Source organism: Ambystoma mexicanum, chromosome 4p, assembly GCF_040938575.1.
Source record: "Ambystoma mexicanum isolate Mex_15411 chromosome 4p, UKY_AmexF1_1, whole genome shotgun sequence".
Lineage (NCBI taxonomy): Eukaryota > Metazoa > Chordata > Amphibia > Caudata > Ambystomatidae > Ambystoma > Ambystoma mexicanum.
The window spans coordinates 782,251,962-782,276,295 of record NC_090927.1 but is presented as its reverse complement, the minus strand read 5'-3'; positions in this window follow the sequence as shown (position 1 = coordinate 782,276,295).

Below are 24,334 nucleotides of genomic sequence, written 5' to 3'. Positions count from 1 at the left end.
TCTTGCCTTTGACAGGAAGACCTTTCTGTCTACACAGATCCCTTAAATAATCAGCAGTATTAGTAAGGAGGGTCTCCTGGCAGTAACTTTCCATGATTTGTTTAAAATAAACTTGTTGTGATAGTTAGCCTTGTGGTTATTTGAACCAAAGCACTAGCAGAACTCTAAAATGTAAATCTAAGACTTTTATCCTCACCGCTGTACACCAGTGTTAGGCAGAATCCAGTGCAGTTCCCTTAGGGAGCACTACACCAGATTAGGACTACAGGTGTGAGCAATAAATCCCCTTTGGTATCAGTCTGTACCACAAAGATTTAGTTGGTAGCTGTGGCTGAGCAGTCAGACTTATCTCAAGAGGGAGATGAGCAGTATTCAGGGTTTACACATTAGGCCCAGTAGACTATGGAACAAGGAAACACTGACCAACGCTTGTAGTTAAAAAGTATATATATATTAATTTCATACACTTCTAATCAAACACATGTATCACAAGTATCAAGCAAGTTAAATTAAGTCAAGGAAAAATATACACACTCCCTATATGAATTGTAGACCAAGTGAACCAGAGTGAAAACTGAGCAAAATGGCACAGTGACAACTACACACAAGAGATCCTCTAACAATTCCTCACAAGGCAGGGAAAGCACGCGTTATTCAGAAATAGGTCCTTATATACCCTATCAACACTTGCCATCAGTTGTGAACCAGTTCAGCAGGACAGTGCATCAATATAAGCAATACTTAAAATAAAAACTGAGCAAAATGGCATTTCACAATGATTATGCAGTGGGAAGAAAGAGTAGTTATAAGAAAGGGATGCACCACACACTTAGAATGGAGAATCAATCTCGAGAAGGCAGATCTAACAAATGTGACCAGAGTCAGTAGGCCTGTGCCAGAGTTAGTGGTACAGGGCAAGGGCCCAGGAGCATAATGTTCTCGTAGTTGCAGTCAAGTCTTTGGTTAACGATATTTGAAAGAAGGTTGCAAAAGTTCGAAAGACAATGTTAAGAGACTGGGGGCGGCCAACCCAACAGGTAGGTAAAGGATTTAAAACACCTTTAGCACTATCGCGGAGAAAGGGCGGCCTGGTGGAACAATGTACCTTAGATGAAGAAGTGGCTCCTGCGGTGGCGGTTGTTCCTGGTAGTTCCTGCAGTTCGAGTGATCCAGCAGAGGAAGAGAGGCTCTCGTCGTGGAGGAAGGTTCGAGTTACTGCACTACACAGGGATGAAACCAGCCGCGGTGCTGCCCGACTAATAAAAAGGTACGCTCCTTTAAATCGCAGTCCGGGTGGACTGGTGCCTGGCTATCCGGCCTCCGAGTACAGGGTACGGGAGATGCGACCAAGGCAGGTCCGGAAAGGCGACTGGCAAACTGGTTGGCCCCACCAGCTCAAGGGAACAAGGCTCTTGCAGGTGAAGATCTTCTCTCATCGTGTGGAGAAAAGGGCTTCACCGGTGGGTCAGTCATTGCAGATGGCTTTGGCTTCTCTCCTCTTCGGCTTCTTAGTTCCAGTGGCGACGTCTTGCTCTTCCAGTCCTCAGGACCCTGCTTTTATGCAAAATGATCCCCATTCATACAGCCTAGCTGTCACTCACACAGTGGAGTGGTCATCTTGGCGGGAGACCCTCCAGCCTATCAGGATAGAGTGTGACCTGGGTTGCAAAGGCAACCCTGTCCAGGGGTCCTACTCCCCCTCCCACACAATGGACCCACCCCAGACTCAGTGGCGCTGGAAGGAGGGCTTCTGGGCAGAAGCCCACCAAACGGATCAACAAAGGATCCCGACCTGGGTTAGGATTGTAGAGAAAGACACGAGAAAGAAGTGATATTAAAGTTCTGGCAATAAAAACCCACCGGATCAAAGTTAATATTAAAATGCACCAGCGGTATGTTAGAGGCTGTCAGGAAAAGTGGTTGCCTCGAACAATGGCAAAATCCCATAGAGAAATATTTGCGGTCGAATATTTATGGTATTAACCACTGCCACCAGCCAGAAACTTTTGAGAGAGGGACCTTAGGGTACCCCCACGAAAATGAACATAGGGGAAAAACTATTAACCCTTCCAGTACCTCCATAGTAAAATGGGTTGTACTGGTTTAGTTCATAGGATTTGACTAGTAAAGTCAATGGGGACTTTACATGCCCTGGGAGACAGTAGTGAGTCCCAGGGTATGGAGTCTATGTCTGGGGGTCGCTACGACACCCCTGTGTCACTGTACTGAGAGTGCTGTGTAACAAATGTGCATAAAGATGCTTCCTATGGGGTTGAGAAAGATCCCATAGGCATTAAACACAAAAATAGCCTATAACACACATAGCAAAAATGCCAAAGAGTGGGAAAAAGAGTCTCACTCCTAGCAGGTAAAAACAAACAAACCCTTCAAATCCAGCAAAGCTGCTGTGGGACTCTATACGTAAGGGAAATTAGCCATAGAATGAGAATTCTCCTTAACAGCCGTGCACGTGCCTTTGCATGTCTCAGTTCCTGACACTGTGACTGCATCACCATGCACCAGCAGGGATGCCCCATCCCAGGCCCGTCCGCAGGTAGGGGGGAGGTCCACGTCATCTGGCACTCCTGTACATGCAGACGAGGGGACCCGTGACCGGATGGAGTCCGTCCTGATTGGTGTCGCGTTGCGCACACGTGACATTCGTGATGATGTGCGTGCTTCCTGGGGGGACCATGCACATCATCACAAAGAGCTGTGTGCCAATGTGACCCAGTTGGGAGGGTCCATGGTCGGGGGTTTCCTCCATGTGTCAGCCAGTCTTGCGGCCCTCTCCTCCTCTGTGCACACTATACGCCAGTCGTTCTCCGTGCCGTCTTCCAGCCCAGATGCCACCAGGGCCCCCTGTGCATCTACCCCAACCAATGCAGCCAGCCAGGTGGAGATCCCATCCCTGCCGCAGTCGGGGGTCGGAGGTCCAGCAGATGGAGGATGTGCCGGCATCATCGGGCAGGGCACGTACATGACGGCACCAGGGGATTCCATCAGCCCGGATGCCGTAGTGGTGGCAGAGGCAGGTGCGTCCGAGGTGACTGTGGTGAGACATTTATTTAATACACCCATCACAGGTCACCAAAGATAGGAGCAGGTTCCACCCTATGTTATTTATTATTTTTTTTTTTATTAGGCCCCCACTTTTTTGAACCACTGTCCAATATCTAATTATTTCTCCTAACGTTTGAATAACTCTTTCTTTACTATTTCACCAAGAAAGTTCCAGCAAGGAAACACAACTCCACCAAGAGGACAACTGACTTATTCCCTTTTCTTTCTCTCTTGGTCTTTCTACTATAGGGGCCGCTCAATCGCCCTGAAGAAGGCGGCTACCACATCCCTTTGATTTGACCACAAGATGGACGCTATTGCCACCGAAACGTCCTTTTCAAGCCAGGGGGAATAATGAACCAACTTTTTGTGGTTTAGTGACTAATACTGCATATGTGATTTATACGCATAAGGTGGGGTTTCCACCGCTCCACCCCTTACCCAACGCTCTACCCCCTGCTCTACCTCCTGCTCTACCCCCTGCGACATTGGCATTCAGCTATTGGGACCATTCTTTCCTGATAGAACCCACTACAACAGCCATCCAGCTATTGGGACTACTCTTTCCTGATATAACCCACCAAAACAGGCAGATCTAAGACTGATGTAACTACCTAGGCATCCCACCATTTTTTTTTTTTTTAATAAGGGTGCGAGGTAGATTGATGTATACACCAGGTACTTTGAATCTGGGTAGTTTCAAAGAATATAAGTTGTCGATAAATGTATATTTATTTGCACATTCAAAACATCTATTTGCTTTATTTATGTTATATGTTATATTTCGGATTCTCTTCGAAACACTCACGTTTAAGTTACATTGGTTTGTTTAAAACACTAAAATTTGTTTTTGTTTGTAATTCTACATTTTTGTATATATATGTAAGTGTTTGCTTCAATACAATCTATTTATATCCACAGCCCCTTGTGTGTATGTGGGTTTTCTTCCTGGACACTTTCTATGGGCCATTTACTTTGGGTTACACTCCATTAGTAAAATTGGCAAAGGTTCCCTGATATAACAAATATGGCTTGCTTTATTCAATGAAAGAATCAGGATGAGCCTTCACCAGTAGCAGTACTATTTTTTCTGTACTAGTTGCGTCCGAGGCAGCAGCAGGCTCAGCGTGGGAGGCATCATGGCTCGGGGCCATCAACACCATGGGGCCAGGCATCGGCTGAGGGGCAGGAGGACCCCGGGCTGTGAGTGTCTTCCGTGTGGCAGCGGGAGGGCCGGCAAATAGATGCGGAGAGGTGGCGGGCGGAGAGGGCATGGCTCAGGATGGTCAGAGCGGAGAACTCCATGCACCGGGCTTTGAGGCGGGCAGAGGGCATCAAGGAAAACTCACAGGGAGTTGAGGGATTCCATAGCTGCATCCCTGCGAGACCGCGAGTCCAGGGAACAGGCCCGCCTCCGGAACATCGACATGGAGTTCGATGATGCCCTGGGCCGGAACATCAAACAGTGAGCCGTGGGACTAGCCCGCCGCCTTTGTAAATAGTTATGTAGTTGTAGGTTTCCTTTATTTATTTTTTCTTTTGGGGCGCATGGACTATGCCTCACCTTTTTGTTAATAGTTATTCATTAGGTAGGTTTTTTTTAGGTTTCCTTTGGATTGTTGGGCACATGGACCCTTGATTTTTACATTGTATATATAGTTATGGATCTGATTTAACATATTTTTTTTTACCATGGAGGAATGGTTTTGTTTTTATTTTTATTTTGGATTTGGTCTTATGGATGGACAATTTGGAGGGATTTTTCTTTGCATTTTATTCATTTCACCATTAATAATTTTTTCCTTGATTTCGGACATCCTTTAATTTATCATTTCATTCTTGTGTAATTGCGTTTCATTCATTCATTTTTGTAAATAATACAATTTCATATTTTGCTTCATTTGTGTGGTCTTCTCTCATTGGTTTCGTGCACGTCACAATGTCGGTTTTCTCAGTCATGTGTCGCCATTGTGTGGGTCTGAAGGACTTATAGTCATGCGCATAATGGTTATTTGGGATCTATCATGACATGGGGATTTCAATTTGGAGTGGATGGAATGCTTGGTTGGGTGTTTGGACTGGGGTGGCATGGGGTGGGATTTGGGTGGCCATAAGGGCCATGGATCTGGATTGTGATGACGTGTTTGGTGAGGGACATGAGTCGGGGCCTGCTGGTAGGTGCCGGTCACTGGGGGCGGGTGAGGGACATGAGTCAGGGCCTGCTGGCAGGTGCCCGTCACTGGGAGCGGGTGGGGGACATGAGTCAGGGCACCCAAGTGCATGGTGTGATGTATCCTGCCCGTGGGGCATGCCCAGGGGTGATGGGCTGCCTGCGGGGCATGCCCAGGGGTGTGGGGTGGTCCCCTGTGGTGATGGCTGCCTGAGGGGCATGGAGGTGGGGGGGCACACGCGGCAGGGTACACCCTGCCAAATCGTGTGTGAAACTTCACACACACCCCTCAGAATGCACGTACCCCGTTCACGCCAGCCCTGTTGCATGTAAAACTCCCCACACACCCCTCGGAATACACGTACCCCGCTCGCGCCAGCGAAAACGCATGTAAAACTCCCCGCCACCCCTCGGAATACACGTACCCCGCTCGCGCCCAGCCAATAGCGTGTAAAACTCCTTGCGCACCCCCGGAATACACGTACCCCGCTCGCACCAGGCCAACAGCATGTAAAAATCCACGCGCATCCCCGGAATACGCGCAGGCAGCCCATCCACCCTCACCATGCCCCGCAGGTAGCCCATCACCCCTGGGCATAGCCCGCAGGCAGCCCATCACCCCAGTCCATAGCCCGCAGGCAGCCCATCACCCCTGGGTATAGCCCGCAGGCAACCCATCACCCCAGTCCATAGCCCGCAGGCAGCCCATCACCCCTGGGCATAGCCCGCAGGAATCCCATCCCCCCAGTCCATAGCCCGCAGGCAGCCCACTCCACAGAGGGGACTTTTTCCATGTGTTTTCGCTGGCACGAGCGGGTTACACATATTCTGGGGGTGCGCAGGAAATTTTACATGCGATAGGCCTGGCGCGAGCAGGGTACGTGTATTCCGGGGGTGCGCGGGGAGTTTTACACGTGATAGGCCTGGCGCGAGCGGAGTACCTGTATTCCGAGGGGTGTGTGGGGAGTTTTACAACTGTTTTCACTGGCGCGAGTGGGGTACGTGTATTCCGAGGGGTGCGCGGGGAGTTTTACATGCGTTTTCTTGGTTGGGGGCTGTATGCTGATCCACTGGCCTTTGCGCCATGTACTGGATTTGTGCAATGTTTTTGGCGCATGGGCGGGGTTGGGGGCATAATTGGCGCTGCTGCAGGGTCGCTGCGCCACTTTGCACCACGGCTGCTTATGGATGTATAAATCCATGAATACGCTGTGTGCCTAAATGGGTTTTGGCGCACGCGGCTGGTGCAGACTGCAGCACGCACACTCTGTGCACTAGCAGCGTGCGCCACTTGTGCGCCGAATTCTATGAATTACCCCCTTAAAGTCAAGAGTAAGAAACATTACCAAAGACCTGGACGCCACATATAGAGAAATTATTGACCCCACCAAGGAAACAAAAATCTGTGACCTCTTTATAAAGACTGGGAACAAGGAAATTCAAATATCTGCAGCATAGAAGCAAGAAATAAATCTTGCCCAAACGGAACAAATGTGCAAAAGCACCAAAAAAATGATCATTAAAAAAACCAAGAATCAGCCACAAGTTTTGAATCAAAATTCCAACAAGAGTCGAGCTTTCTTCAAAAAACTCACAGTTCCAAGAGTACAAAAAAAGTCTGGAAAGGAAGCAAAGGAGGTGAAGTTTAATGAAAACAAAAGGGTGAGAGAAACAATAACTCCAGAGATCGTGGAGTTATCTGATGAGGAAGAGACGGAACAGAACCTAGAAGACTTCTCAACGTATTCGATCTCAGACGAAGAAGAAGGCGGGGACGAGGTGGAACTCATCGAAGTCGAGACAGACTCAGAGCAAGACTATAATTCTATGTTAAATATAAGTGAAACAAGTAGTATAGAAGAAGACTCTGAGAAGGGACACACAGATTTGGAAGATCCACCAAGAAACCCCAAACACAAAATATAGGGAACGGAAAACCCAGGGAACCAAGAGAAGTGAGTAAGGTTGAGGATAAGGACCCTAAAAGGAAACCAATGGGTCCAACTCAGAAAGCAAACAACGTAAACTCAAATAAAATGTTTAAAAAGTTCTATCTTGATGAAAATCAACGAGTGCAGGATTCTCAAGCAATACCATTATGGAGGCAAGTGATTGGAAAAAGAAAGACAAGGACGTCGAGCAGCTCGACGAGCCCAGAGACCCGTAACCAACAACGAACCATGGGAACAAAAAAAAAAAGAGTACAAGAAAGAAGGAGACACGTGGACAGAACATCCATAAGGGCTGATTTTGAGGATGTTACATTATAACGACGGTCTGATTCATAATAGATCAAATGTTATCAGACTATTGCATCACATTCCAGCCCTAAGACTAATAACTTCAAAGGACATAGCCATTGTAGAGTTTACAGAAGAAGCAAGTACAGACAAGTTGTTACACACAGTCTCAAGATTAGTCAAAAAACGACTCTTAGAAGAAGCATTCCATCTAAGACCAATGGAGTTAGACCTAAGCGAAAACAACCACATGTCTTCAAAAAGACAAGCTAAATCTCCTATTGAAGAAGGTACATAACCCACAAAGGGAACAACACTCAAAAATAAAGGAAACCAGTACAGGGGAAAAATATGAGCAGTAACATAAGGAATGCGGTGAATGCAGGAGATGGAAATCGTGAGACTGATAATGAAGAACACAAATGGAACTGGCTGGCAAATTTGGTAGCATCAAAAATGCAGCAGCAATAACGTTCAAATGACAAGCCGGAAGAGTCATGGAGGTTGGTGAGTTGGAACACAAGAGGTTTCACCCAACTATTTAGGGAAAAAATGAAGGCAAAAGTGTTATGTTTGTGGGAAACATGGCTCGTGGAAGCCCCGATCATAGGAGGATATGAGGTATTAATGTATTAATAAATCAAGCTCAAAAGGGATCAAAGGGAATACCAAAAGCTGGCCTATGGATAGCTATAAAAACAATATGAATTGGGAGGTCCTTGATGAGCAAACCCCAACCCCTCATGTTCAGTTACTGGTGATAAAAATCGAGCAAGAGCCAGTCGCTTCCCAACGAGTGCTGATACTTTTGAACGTGTACTGGAATCCGGTTTTATCGATAAACGACAACTTCCCAGAAGAAATTGCAGACCTTGTGGATGAACAGAGGGAAAAATGGCAAGACCCAATGTTCATAATAGTTGGAGACCTAAACTGTTCATGCTTGAATATTGATAATGTTCCCTGTTCATGCTTGAATATTGATATAAAACAATAAAATACAAAATAAAATACAAATAACCAGGGCCTTGTAGTGAGCACGAAAAAACAAAGAAGAGGTGTCCGATGGAGGAACTCTCTTAACTCAAGAGACTGTGTATTCCTAAATGGAATAAGAAAAGGTGATATTCCGGCAAGACCAACCTGGAAAGTTCAGTTTTCTACAGACATTCTGGACTACATAAGTGTTTTATCGAACCTTTCGCACAGAATTGACACCTTGGAAGTGATCACCACAGAAACTAGTGATCACAATATTTTGAAACTTACATGCAAAAACATGAGCAGTAATGTTTTCACAAAACCAACCTGTAGATATAAGTCAATCCTGGCAGAAACAAACTAATAATAAGACAAGAGAGCTTAGCCGGACTAAACTTAAACTATCTCAATCCAAACCTGGCACCAAAGAATTATTCAGTATTCTGAAAGAAATGGAAACACCCATTGTACCACAAGAGAACTGCATCAAAGATTTAAAAAAAAGTGGTGCTCTAGTATCTAAAACGCCCTAACCAATAAAGTCGCCAACCTACAGACCAAAATTGCCCATCAGAAAGCATCTCTTACACCCCACACCACCCAGAGCACAGCCCCACCTCTACACCGCAATCAAGAAACACGCTTTAGCTTCTCTAAAGTCTCTATCATTGAGGTGGAGAAGGTCATACTCGCGCCTTTCATAACTAAACTCGTTAACTCCTCATTCACAACTGGTACTGTCCCGAACAACTTGAAAGAATCCTGGGTATTGCCACTACTCAAAAAGCCCCCGCAAATCCCACTAATTTCAGGCCCATTACGACTGTGCCATTTCTCTTAAAAAATGTAGACAAAGTGGCCTACATTCAAATACAGAATTTCCTGGAATCTATCGCCCTACTAGGCTCCCGACAATGCGGATTCTGCCCCAACACGGTAAAGAGACGGCTTTAATTGATCTCAAAGCCCAAATAGATGAGTTCAGAGATAAAGGCCAATTAACCTTACTCCTCCTTCTAGACCTCTAGGCTGCATTTGACCTGGTTGACCACAAAGTCTTATGCAGCCATCTAGACTCTGCAGCTCATTTCTCTAAGGAGGCTATAACCTGGATCAAGTCTTTCTTGCGCAATAGGACCATGAGTGTTTTCTCACCTTAGGCCTCAGCAGACCCCATCCCCATAACCTGCGGTGTACCTCAGGGATCTTGTGTGTCGCCAACACTCTATAATGTATTCACTAAGCCCCTCTTCGACGAAATGGACCATTTGGGTATCGCCTACACGAACTATGCAGACGATACCCAAATCCTCCTACCTCTTACAGGCGATTATGCCGTGGATTTGGCTCTGGTGAATAGAATCTATAGCATCGTTCAGGCATGGATGACTACCCATGGACTATGCCTGAACGATGACAAAACTGAGCTTATTATCTTAGGCACCTCCACACACCTATCCAAACTTAGCCTAGATTATGCCAACTTCACCATTGATGGAAATAACATAAAAGTAGCAAAGGAAGTGAAGACCTTAGGCTTCTATTTAGACGCCACCCTGAACTTCACCAAACAAGTCAACTCCCTAGCCTCTGCTACCACATATACGTGCAAACTAATCAGAGCCAGCAAACAATTCCTCTCCACCGACAGTTGCCTTACTCTCGCTAGAGCTCTCATACTTTCCATATTGGATTACTGTAACGCGCTATACATTGGAGCGAACAAACAGATTATCCAAAAAATACAGGTCCTCCAGAACAATGCCCTTAGAGCTGCACTTAAGATCAACAGAAACGAACACATTTCCTCCACTAGAAGAAAATACAAATGGCTATCTACCGCGGATAAAATCCAACTTAAAACTGCTTCCCTCACATACAAGTGCCTTAATAACAGAGCACCGCCATACCTCACTGACAGAATCTGCAGAAAAACCTCCTTCAGACCAACCAGAACAGCTAACTTCAACTGCCTCCAAGTACCACAATTCAAACTTTTCACCATCGGAGGACATAGCTTCCCAGTCAAGGCTGCGCAATTATGGAACTCCCTACCTCCCCGTATTAGAGAACCTCAGTCCTTCTCTAAATTTAGACAAAATCTAACTAATTGGCTAAAAGAAAATGATAAATAACCATCTGATAACCATTCTCTTGACATCTTATACCCCCTATCACGTATACCACTATGCATATCGATTCGCTTACCACTTGTTAGTCCCCTGGGACACCCTCTCTGAAGCTCTCTGATCATATTACTCTAACTCTACCTGCGCATGTAACTTACATTGCATACATGCTGATATACCTCATGTACTTCATGTACCTACTGCTGCCTAGGCATTTGTGCTCCTTGTAATTATATTGTATATATGCCTGTGTATTTCATGTACTTATTGTTGCCCATACTTTTCATGTACCTATGTAACTTATTGTTGCCCATACATTTCATGTACCTATGTAACCAAGCTGAATATATCCTTGTATCCTGCACCCTGATGCCCCAGGATCGGGTGTGCATTATAAATAATAAACTAAACTAAACTAAACTAAACTAAACTAAACTAAACGGCCTTGATAAATCAAAAACAAAGACAAGAGGACTTTAACAATATTGATTACATGCCCCTACTGGAGGAGTTTAGAACTACCCAGAAGAAAGGAGATAGCAAACCAACAAGCACCAAAAAGCATGTGTTTGACAAAGCCATAGTGGAGCGAGAAAAAAAAAATTAAGGAAGAGCATCAAGAAGCTAACTTTAAATAAAAATTTAGACACATCAGACGAAATACGAAAGCCAAGCAAAAATATTGAAATTGGTTAAGCACCCAGAAAAAGACCATGCTAAAGCATGATTTGAGGCATATGTTGGAAAAATAAAAAACAAAAAAACAAACGAAATCTGGTCAATAATTAATGAAATAGATGCCCCTCAAGAAGCCTTGATGCTGAACCCAATATCGGCCAAAACCTGGTGCGAGTTTTACGTACAAACACAATCGAAACCGGGTTTAGAGACAAGACCGAAGGAATACTCACATATAGAGGACTCACATTTGGATTATACCATCCCCGCCATTGAAGCTATGATTGGGAAACTTAAAAATTCTAGAGCCCCCTGACCGGATGGGCTCACGAACGCTATACTAAAGTATCATCCAAAAGAATGAGCAACCTTCCTGAACCACTTGATTGAACATTCAATAGCAAGAGGAAAAGTAGCCACTTTCTGGAGGGACGCCGTCATCATCCCGATCTTTAAGAAGGGCCCTAGTATAAATCCAGAAAACTACCGTCCTATAGCCCTTCTCAACGTGCTGAGGAAGATTTTCCCTTCTGTCCTGTTGAAAGCTCTATCTAATTGGAGCGTCAAGACAGGAAGAAAGGACCCGTGGCAGTCGGGTTTTGTAAAAGGGAGTAGGACTGCCATCAATATTTTCTTAATCAACTTGCTGAAGACTAGAACAGCGAAAACAAAAGCTCAAAAAATATTTGTGGCCTTTGTGGACTTATCCAAAGCTTTCGACACAGTGAACAGAGAAATTCTGTGGTGTAAGTTATCAAAGTGGCAGTGCCCCCCAACAATACTGAATACCATCAAAAACCTCTATACCAACACGTCTTTGAGAGTTAGATTGGACAAGACGTGTCTAACAACAAACCAAATACGCACCACAACGGGGCTGAAACAAGGCTGCCCCCTGGTGCCAGAACTTTACAACCTGTATGTCTCGGACACAGCCGAAACCTTTAAAGATGTACGTGCATTTCCTTGGAAACTTGCAGGGATGTTGATAGGGAAACTTCTGTATGCGGATAACATAGTCTTAATAGATCAGATGGCAGTTGGACTACAGCAGCACTTTGAAGCGATTCAGGACTATGTCGAAGCAAACGAGCTATCAATAAACCTGGAAAAATTGCATATATTAAACCTATCAAAAGACACGAAAAACAAGAAAACAAACTTTGGCTGGTTCCTGAAAGGCAAAAGAATACTGGAGGTAAACTCCTTGAATTACCTGGTTGTCTGTGTAAATAATAGCCAATGTGAGATACAAAGACAAGAAGTGATGCGGAAGAAAGTTAAAAACCTGGCGGCCCTGGGAAATATCCTAATGAAAAGACACTGTAGATTCTTGTTACTACCGCTAATAACTTTCTATAGAATTGAAGTCATACCAATTGTAGCCTATGGAGCTGAAACAGCATTCGGTCTACCAGATAAGATCTGGCTGCTCCTAGAAGGACCGTTTTGGAGGTCCGTGCTGCAGTTACCAAAATCATTACCAATCCAAGCAATAAGAAGAAAACTTACCCTGACTTAATTGAAAGCGATAGTGGACTAGAAGAGCTTATCATTTTACAGAAAATGCCACGATAACACTGACGGGGGGGGGGGGGCTTTGAAGCCATCAACAAAACACTTAAAAACAAGAATGAACCACTACTTCACGAATGGCAAAAAAAGTGTTTAGCAACATTGGAGGAACTAAACGAGACAGAGGAGGACCTAATCTCTAACCCCTCGAGAACAAAAAATCATCTATACAAGAAAGACTGGATAGAAACTCAAGAAGCAGTGAGGGAATACAAAAGTTACGAGAAGTTCTGGTCTGTTCCCAGGAAACTAAACACAATTCCAGGGTATTTGAAACTGTTTCCAAATTTGTTTTGGAGGTCACAACTGATGAGGTTCAGTCGGAACATCTTGCCCACCAGAGAAATACTACAGAGAAGATCTAAGCAAAACGGCATGAGTATTTGTAGAGTCTGTGCAAACCCTGCGACATAGAATCATTGAAACACCTAACATTGGAATGCAGAGGATTAACGGCAGAACGTGAAATTTGTCTGGGAGACATTGCAAAATCCACCACAAATAGAAGCATTGATGTATGGTGTCAAATGTTCACTGAAGGGGAAAAAACAACCACCAACTTGGCCCTGATCCTATGGTTAATAACCATTTTTAGAAAAATTGACGAACTGTCAACAAATGACATTTGATTAGACAATTATTTAACAGATTTGGACAATTTAGTATTGTTCTAAAAGAACACATATAACACATATAACGATGTAATCATTGTAATCATTGTGAATGGCTGTTCGGTTGTTGGCTTAAGGTTTCCGATTTGGTAAACCAAAGAACCCAAAATAAATTTTTTAAAAAAAAAATATATGGAGACTAAAGGCTGCAATTTTATTAGCAACGTGCAGATGTCCCAGCAGGCGATTATGCCGAGTGAATGCTGCAATTCCGCCAATAACATATAGCTGTTCTCACAGACGATGAAGGCCAGAAAAGGATGTAATTCCACCGACACCATATGGATGTTCTCGGAAGCATTTATGCCGCCTAAAGGCTGCAGTTCTACCGACAACACACAGATGTCCTCACATCACAGGCGAATATGGTGAGTCTAAGGTGCCATTCCACCACAACATACCGATGTCCTCATAGACGATAATTGCATGTAAAAGTTGCGATTCCACTTACAATTTTAGGCGGTAATTTGACTTTTAAGATAGAGATTTCCTTACCGCACATGAAATACCTGAGGCTGAAGTTAGCTTTTTTATTCGGCCAGCTTCTAGCTTTTTTATTCAGCCAGCTTGTTATTAGCAGGCTTAAATTAGGTTCGTATTCAGCCAGCTTCCTGTTTATAGAGATGTCTTGGCAGGCCCAGTGATGCTACAATTGCACAACAATTTACAGAAGTCATCAGAAGTGGTTTATGGAGCGTAAAGGCTGCATTTCCTTTAAAAAAAACATACCTATGTCCTCACACACAATCATAGCGAATACAAGCTGTAATTCTACCGACGATATATAGATGCCATCGCAGGCGATAATGGTGAGAAAAGGCTGCCTACAAATGTCCTTGCAGACGATTGTGCAGAGTAAAGTCTGCAATTACAGGACAACATACATATGTCCTCACAGGCAATGTTTGCTAGTAGAGGTTGTATTTCCACCAAGTGGAGGCCGCAATTCCACTGATAACATACAGAAGTAGTCAGAAGCAATTATGGAGACTAAAGGCTGCAATTTCTTCAGCAACGTGCAGACGATTATGCCGAGTAAACGCTGCAATTCCACCGATAACATACTGATAACCTCGCGGGCGACAATGACGAGTAAAAGCGGCAACTCCATTGACAACATACCGATGTCCTTAGAGTAAAAACTCTAATTTCACCGTCAACAAATAGATGTACTCGCAGGTAATTATGTGCGTAAAGGCTGTAATTCCACCGACAATAAACAGATGTCCTCGCAGGCGATGATGGTGAGTAAAACTGCAATTCCACACAGGCTTCAATTCCCCTGATAACATATGGAAGTAATCTGAAGCAATTATGGAGACTAAAGACTGCAATTCCTCTAGCAACCGACATATGTCCGCCAGGCGATTATGCCGAGTAAATGCTGCAATTCCACCGATAACATATAGCTGTCCTCACAGAAGATGAAGGCCAGAAAAGGATGTAATTCCACCGACACCATATGGATGTTCTCGGAAGCAGTTATGCCGCCTAAAGGCTGCAATTCTACCGACAACATACAGATGTCCTCGCAGACGAATATGACGAGTATAAGCTGCCGTTCCATCGACAACATACAGATGTCCTCGCAGGCGACGATTGCGTGTAAAAACTGAGATTCCACGTACAATTTCAGTCGGTAATTTTATTTTCAAGTTAGAGATTTCCTTACAGTAGATGACATATTTGAGGCTGAAGTTAGTTTTTTTTTTTCGGCTAGTTTATAGCTTTTTTATTCGCCCATCTTCTTATTAGCAGGCTTAAATTAGGTTTGTATTCGGCCAGCTTCCTGCTTATACAGATGTCTTGGCATGCGATTATGCCCAGTGACACTACAATTGCACAATAATTTACACAAGCCCTCATAAGTGATTGTGGAGACTAAAGGCTGCAATTCCTTTAAAAATCATACATATGTCCTCCCAGACAATCATAGCGAATACAAGCTGTAATTCCACCAACAACATACAGATGTCCTCGTAGACGTTGATGGCGAGTAAAAGGTGCAGTTCCGTTGACAGCATACAGATGTCCCCACGGGCGATGATGGCGAGTAGAGGCTGTAATTCCACTGAGTGGAGGTCGCAATTCGAGTGGTGGAAATGGGAAAAAATTTGGCGGAGGATCCCACAAGGGCTGGGGTGGGGTTTGGAGCAGGAGGCGTAATTCCAAGGAGGCAAAGTTCAGAGGGGATTGGAGCTGGCAGTTGACCTCCAATCAAAGGAAATGTTCAAAATAATAGTATTAAAATTCCACACTATTTATACTCTGATTCTAGATTAAACACACACACATGTATACTTCCCACCCCAAGTCTCCTAGCAGAACCCTAGGGAAATACTAGAGTTCACTGCTAACTGACGGTGAACTCTAGCATTTCCTGGTAAGCACCAGCTAGGTGACGATGAAGAAAAAAACATTAACTACCGTACATGGTTCAATGCTCTGTAGAGTGGAAACGTAAAACTTAAGCAAATTTAACCAACGGTAATGTAATGTGCTCTTCAGTGGCATACCGAGAGGGCGGGGGGGTAAAGCTGCCCCCCCACCACAGACTTCTTTGAGTGCCTTACTGGGACTTTTGTCGCTGGGACACCTCTCCCATTCGGCACCTCACTGAGGGTGCCCAACAGGGAAGGTATCCCGCTGGGTGCACAATTGGTGAGCAATTCCTGCTCAGCACGGTCATTGTCCTGGCAGCAGGACACCTTACCCTTTCTGAACACGAAAGGTGTCCTGCTGCCAGAACAATGTCCCAAGGAGCTCCTTGAGCTAATGTGAGCCATTAGGCACTGATGGGAGGTAGGGAGGCTATTAGCAAGTACTTTTGTCCCTTTAGAAATGTGCATGGGAGGGAGTGATCAGCAGTGAGAAGGGTGCATAATGCCACAGGCTTTATGACTAATGACTATGGCTTTACCCAAGGGGGATATGATAGGCTAACATTTATCTGTATGATGCTATTGTGACCTTGGATGCAGAATGGGGTGGGGAGAATAAAACTAAAGCCATCATGATGAATTTAGTGTAAAGTTAATTATGAAAGGGTCGTTTCTTATGCAATGTGCTTTGCTTTCAAGGTATTGCTTTAAATAAAGTATTATTTAAGCACATGAAATGCAAAGGGAAACCTTAATAAATATATATTTTAACTAAACCTGTGATAATGTGCTCAGTTGCTTGAATTGTCCACATCCCGGTTTCACCATTTTACCAAAGTGTGTGATCTTGGGCAGATCATTTAATCACACTGGGCCTGATTCACAGAACGTTTTCCCATGGGTTTGTACCATTATGAAAGACTTCCATGAATCAGGCCTACTGTCTCTTATCTGCTCTGTTATTCACTTAAGAACTTATGTTAATACATCATGCTGTTATTTTTTTTTTAAAGCCTGACTATAGAGTTGCTCCATAAATAGCAATAGTACAATTCAGGTATTTTGCACCACCAAGTTATTTGCCACTTGGCTTACTTATGGCAACTTATTCTAAAGTTGCTTCTGTGGTGCCTCCAAGTATCAATGACTGATGATGCTACTTGGGATGTCCTTTTCTGTGATGTCCTGTCTGTTGGTGCAATCCATATGCAAATGATGAGGTCTATATGTATTTTGCCCCAGAGCACCTGGACAGTGTTCTAATAGATGACTTTCCTGCATCTGTAATGATTCGGCAGCTCTACATGTGTTATTAGTTAAAATGCCATTTACCACTAATCTTATCAAAAAAGTAGACTGGGGCAGGTTTGGCGGTTTGTGGGCGCGAATGAGACCATATGGAATTGCAATGCTGGATACTCCCCTGGTGCTCTGTGGCTGTGCATAGGGCTGATTAGAACCTGAATCTGTCCTGTGCACAGCCACAGAGCACATTACATTACTGTTGGTTATATGTGCTTAAGTTATACAAAGCGCTTTTCGTTGCTTTGCTTAGCAATGACAGGAAAACTTTTTTTTTTATACAAGCGCTCCAGTCACTGCTAAGCAACGCAACGAAAAGCGCTTTGTATAATGTAAGCAAATATAACCGACAGTAATGTAATATGCTTTGTGGCGGTGCACAGGGCAGATTATAGCACCAAATGGGCCCTGTGCACCGCCACAGAGAACATGACATCATCGTTGGTTATATTTGTTTAAGCTATAAAAAAACGTTTTTCGTTGCGTTGCTTAGCAGTGACCAGAGCGCTAGTTAAACAAAAAATCGTCAAGCTTTATGGGCGGAGGCTGGCCGGATCCCAAGATCGCCTGGACATTTGATGACGGATCTCGGATCCAGCGAGAGTCGGCCCAATGACCAGCGCTGTGCAATTCCACTGATAACATACAGAAGTAATCAGAAGCAATTATGGAGACTAAAGGCTGCCATTTCTTTAGCGACGTGCAGATGTCCCTGCAGGCGATTATGGCGAGTAAAAGCTGTAATTCCACCGATAACAAACCAATGTCCTCGCGGGCGACAATGAGTAAAAGCGGCTACTCCATTCACAACATACAGATGTCCTTAGAGTAAAGACTGTAATTTCACCGACAACATATATATGTCCTCGCAGGCAATTATGCTGCAAAGGCGGCCATTCCACCGACAACATACAGATGTCCTTGCAGGTGATGTAATTCAACACAGTGAAGGCTTCAATTCCCCAGACAACATACACAAGTAATCAGAAGCAATTATGGAGACTTAAGGCTGCAATTCTTCTAGCAACGTGTAGATGTCCACGAGGCGATTATGCGAGTAAATGCTGCAATTCCACCGATAACATATAGCTGTTCTCACAGACGATGAATTGGTTAGCTCCTAGCTTTTTTATTCGGCCAGCTTCTTCTCAGCAGGCTTAAATTAGGTTTGTATTCGGTCAGGTTCCTGTTTATACAGATGTCTTGGCATGCGATTATGCGCAGTGATGCTACAATAGCACAATAATTTACAGAAGCCCTCAGAAGTGATTGTGGAGACTAAAGCTGCAATTCCTTTAAAAACATACATATGTCCTCACAATCATAGGGAATACAAGCTGTAATTCTACCGACAATATATAGATGCCCTCGCAGGCAATAATGGTGAGTAAAGCCTGCATTCAGATGTCCTCGCAGAAGATTGTGCAATTCCATCGACAACATACAGATGTCCTCGTAGACGTTGATGGCGAGTAGAGGCAGTAATTCCACCGAGCGGAGGTCGCAATTCCACCGATAACATACAGAAGTAATCAGAAGCAATTATGGAGACTAAAGGCTGCCATTTCTTTAGCGACGTGCAGATGTCCACCAGGCGATTATGGCGAGTAAAAGCTGTAATTCCACCCTCAACATACCGATGTCCCCGCATGCGATTATGCCGAGTAACCGCTGCAATTCCACTGATAACATACCAATGTTTTTGCGGGCGACGATGACGAGTAAAAGCGGCTACTTCATTGACAACAAAGATGTCTTTAGAGTAAAGACTGTCATTTCACCGACAACATATATAGATGTACTCGAAGGCAATTATGCTGCATAAAGGCTGCCATTCCACCGACAATATACAGGTGTACTCGCAGGCGATGATGTAGAGTAAACGCTGTAATTCCACACAGTGAAGGCTTCAATTCCCCTGATAACATACATAAATCATCAGAAGTAATTATGGAGGCTAAAGACTACAATTCCTCTGGCAATTTACATATGTCCGCTAGGCGATTATGCAAAGTAAATGCTGCAATTCCACCGATAACATATACCTGTCCTCACAGACGATGAAGGCCAGAAAAGGTTTTACGTCCACGACACCATGGGGGTCATTACGACCCTGGCGTTAAGGGTTTAACGGCGCCGTAAAAGGTGTCGGCGCCGTTAAACCCTTAACGCCTGCGGGACCCGACCTTAACGGCTAGTTTTAGCAGCCGTTAAAGTAGGGTGCCGCAAAGGGACCTCGGTGCTAATTACGGTACCGCAATTTGCAGTACCGTACTTAGCGCCTTCCCCAGTCCCATTGAGCCCTATGGTGGAATGGGGAAATACCGCCCGCCAACCTTGCAATGGGGCGGTATTTCCCCATTCCACCATGGCAGACTCGTTACAACACCGGCACCAACCATGGTACTAATAGCGCCATGGTTGGTGCCGGTGTTGTAACGAGACTCCCATGGGGAAATGGGGAAATACCGCCCCATTCCATAGGGCTCAATGGGAATGGGTAAGGCGGCAATTACGGTACCGCAAATTGCGGTACCATAATTGCCTGCAAGGTCCCTTTGCGGGTCCCTACTTTAACGGCTGGTCCAGACCAGCCTTTCTGGTCGGCTCCTGCAAAGGGACCTCGTAGTAAGGCGCTAAGTGGTTAACGGCGCCGCAGCCTTTTACGGCGCCGTTAACCACTTAGCGCCAGGGTCGTAATGAGGCATATAGATGTCTTCGTAGACGTTGATGGCGAGTAAAAGGTGCAGTTCCGTTGACAGCATACAGATGTCCTTAGAGTAAAGACTGTAATTTCACCGATAACGTATAGATGTCCTCGCTGGCAAATATGCTGCGTAAAGGCGGCCATTCCACCGGCAATATACAGATGTCCAGGTAATAATGGCGAGTAAAGGATGCAATTCTACCGACAACATACAGATGTCCTCGCAAGCGATGATAGCGAGTAAAAGCTGTAATTCCACAGAGTGAAGGCTTTAATACCCGTGATAACATACAGAAGTAATCAGAAACAATTATGGAGACTTAAGGCTGCAATTCTTCTAGCAACGTGTAGATGTCCGTGAGGCGATTATGCCGAGTAAATGCTGCAATCCACCAATAACATATAGCTGTCCTCACAGACGATGAAGGCCAGAAAAGGCTTTAATTCCACCCACACCATATGGATGGTCTCGGAAGCAGTTATGCCGCTTAAAGGCTGCAATTCTACCGACAACACACACATGTCCTCGCAGGCGAATATGGCGAATATAAGCTGCAATTCTACCGACAACATACCGATGTCCTCACAGACGATAATTGCGTGTAAAAGCTGCGATTCCAAAATACCTGAGGCTGAAGTTAGCTTTTTTAGTCGGCCAGCTTCTAGCTTTTTTATTCGGCCATATTTTTATTAGCAGGCTTAAACTTGGTTTGTATTCAGCCAGCTTCCTGTTTATACAGATGTCTTGGCAGGCGATTATGCCCAGTGACGCTACAATTGCCCAATAATTTAAGGAAACCCTCAGAAGTGATTGTGGAGACCAAGGGGCCGATTCATGGAACAAGTGTGCGCCGAAAATCTTGGCGCAAGCCGTCGCAAGCGTGAAAAAGCAAGCTCACGCGCAGGCATGCGATTCATGGAAGGGCCTGCGCGTGCTTTTTCCGGGATGTGCGCCAAATCCGTGCGTGGTGTACACACGTCATTTCAACATCCAGAACGCCATGCGCGAGGTGCACAGCGAAAGCACACAACATTAGGGCACACACGAAAAGGAGGCAGAAAAAGGGGCGGAACATGCGGAATGGGGACCAACATGTAAAAAAGAAGGCGTAACTGGGAAAGTACTGTAGGGAAATACACGGAACGCCCACACGCACGCGAACAACATGTATTCATGGAATGGAATAGGGGAAACCCGCGCACGGCAAAAGACTAGCACAGGCCTAAACACGTCCGCCACACGAAGGCAGGCGGTAGCGTCCCTGCGCATTACAAAAGTGTGCGCAAACAAAAAACACGTACACACAGCTACGATGAATGTCCCATTCTGTGACCCCTTAGGAGAAATGACGTGTCACGCAATGCACAGGCATCCCATAAAAGCAAGAAAAAGAGATAAGCGTAGCCCACGTGCGTGTTAAAAAAACACACGCAGTATGTTGTGGCAGCCAGGAACCCAAAAAATACGTATGTGATCAACACGCAGGCCAGTATGGGTGGAAAAAAAGGGGTACGCGACAAACAGGGACACCCGCAGTAGGAAAAATAGCGTGTGCGACTCACCGTCTGCCTTGCGTATAGAAGAAGAACGCGTAGCCAACACCCACCCGCCGTGAAGTAATCGCGTGTGAACCCCAACGCCTGGAAAACACACGCACCGCTATCCATGAAAAACATGTACAGAGCGATGGAAACCCACGTGGGACCCTCAACCCGTGCCAGGGAAACGCTCGCGCGTGTTATGTCACATATGCGCTTATGCATTAAGGACCTTTCCTCGAATTGCACGCTGACGTGCAGTTTTTTCACGTGCCAAATCACTCAGTATCAACCTGGCCACGCAACAACACACGGAAGACCACCCTCCTGCCCAGAAGGCCATTTTCCTGCCCCCCCAGAGCCCCGAGCCCTCTCCCACCTGCCATCTGCTGCGGCCTGCATGCCTGCTGGCCAGGTGCCCTGCTATTTGGTGTCTGCACGTCAGCCATCTGCAGGGGTCCAGTTGCTGTGACCACCCCTGCTGGAACAGAAGACTCCCGACTAAAGTTCCATCGCTCCACGACCCAGTTGCCCACCCACACCTGCCTTAGGGTTGCCATGTCGGGGGAAACACCAATCGGAGACCACTAGCAACCCCCAGCCAGACAGGCAGGGGGCTACCAGCTTCAGTGCCGCAGAAGTTGGTATCCTGGTGTAGCAAGTCCTGGTGAATTATGATGCCCTCTTTGGAAGTTCATGCGCCGACAATGAAGGACGGAACAGGATCTGGAAGGACATTGTGGCTGCCATCCACGTGGAGGGGGTGGCAGCCCGTGACATGCAACACATCCAGAAGATCTGGGAGGACTTCAGGTCCAGGACCCTCAGCAAGGCCCGGCACCTCTTGAAGGCAAAGCATGCAGAGGGGTGCCAGGCCCGCCTTATCAACATCCATTTGAGGGTCCTGGAACGCATACACCCAGCGCTCCACCTCCAGGTCCTTCAGAGGCAGACCCGTCTGGAGTCGAGTGGTAAGTGTCCATGTGTACTGATTGGATGCAGTGCATGTTGAGGTGTGGCAGGAGTGTGCAGGTTGCACATATGTCTTGGAAGTGCCATGTATGGATGTGTATGTACAGGGACATGAGCCTGCCGCATGTGAGTACAGTCATGTGTGAGGCACATCAATGGTGTATGTGTTCAAATGCATGGTGCCCAAATGCATGTGTCGGTGCACACATGTTTAAATTAATGTGTATGTACTGTGGAATGGTTGTGGTGTGACGCATGGATGCTGGTTCCATCTTCATGTATGTGCATAACGTACGTGTGTGTGGGTGTATTTGACATGTGTGCCACTGGGATACACAATGGATGCATGTGACACCGACATGTAGGAGGCTGATTGGCAGATGTGACATGGATGGCGATGATTTACTGCGACAGTTGGTGGAGATGTACAGATGCATGTATGTCTGGTGGCGTGTGTGCATGTGTTCGGCACTCCCCGTGTTGCATGTGACATCAGGCTAACCTTCGGAAGCTCATGCTGTTGTATGTGTATGGATAGTGCTGCCTGCTGCAACATTCCTGTTGATTTGCGCATGTGTGTGGGTTCAAATGATATGTGTGTTGGGGAGTGTGATGCCATGTGTGAAGTTTGGGACTGCCACCCATGTGCAACTGTCATGTGTGTACCATTGTACAGTGCCCTGATGCCTGTCTTCTGTCTCTCCCTGTCTGCAGTGTCAACTGATGAAGAGGACGGAGACAGTGCTGTGGAGCACAGCGGCAGGGATCCCACCGCCAGCCGGAGATGCAAGGCCCAGCTCCCCTCCCATGTTGTCATCTCGTCGGGGAGTGAGGGGTCTGGTGCTGCGTCCGCGCCCGCAGCTGCCGAGGGTACGTCCAAGAGGCAGAGGTCAGAGTTGGACTCCTCAGCAGCAGAATGGGCAGCTGAGACCCCAGAGGGGCCTATGGAGGAAGATGGCACTGAGTCATCCAGGTTGGTGGAGGGTTTGGTTGAGGAGGAGGCCGTGGAAGGGCCACACAAGGGGTCTGGAGGGGGGATTCCACTGGTGCTAGTGTTGCAGTCCAGGGGCAGGGACAGGAGGCAGCACAGGCGGCCACGGAGGTGCCTGTGTGTAATCCTGTCCCCGATCCTGTTACTGTATCATCCCGCACCAGCAGGGATGCTTTCGTCCAGACCCGTTTTCAGCGAGGGGATCTGCTAACAACAACTGGCCTTCCTCTCCCTGCGGACGTGGCAATCCGGGATCGTGTTGAGCCTGTCCTGGCTGGGGTGGCATTGCGTCAACTTGGCATCCGGGATAACGTGCAGGGTTCTTGTGAGGTTGCTGCACGTTATTTCAGATGCCTCGTTGACCACGTTGACCGACTAGGAGCGATCACCGGTGCTGGGTTCCTCTGTGTGCTGGAACTTCTAGCGACCCCCCTCCTCAACTGAAAATCCTATGCACCAGTCATCCTCCGTGCCATCTTCCTGCCCAAGTATCACCTGGACATCCTGTGGAGCTGCCTCTGACCCAGCGGACATGCTGGTGGAGGCCACATCCCTGCCAAAGTCGGGAGTCGGAGGTCCACCCCAACAACTGTACCCAGCAGGAGGAGGACGTGCAGGCATCAACAGGCAGGGTACATGAGTCAACATCAGAGGGGCAGGCATCGGCCGGATGGCAGGAGGACCCTGGATTGGGAGTGTCTTCCGTGTGACAGCGGTTGGGCTGGCAAATAGATGCGGAGCGGCGGCGGGCGGAAGAGGCACGGCTCACTATGGTCAGGGCAGAGAACTCCATGCGCAGGGCATTGGGGCGGGCTGAGTGCCTCAAGGAAATTTGCAGGGAGTTGGAGGTGGACATGGCTTTATCCCTGCAAGACCTCGGGACCAGGGAAGAGGCCCGCCTCCAGGATGTTGAAGAGGAGTTCGATGATGCCATG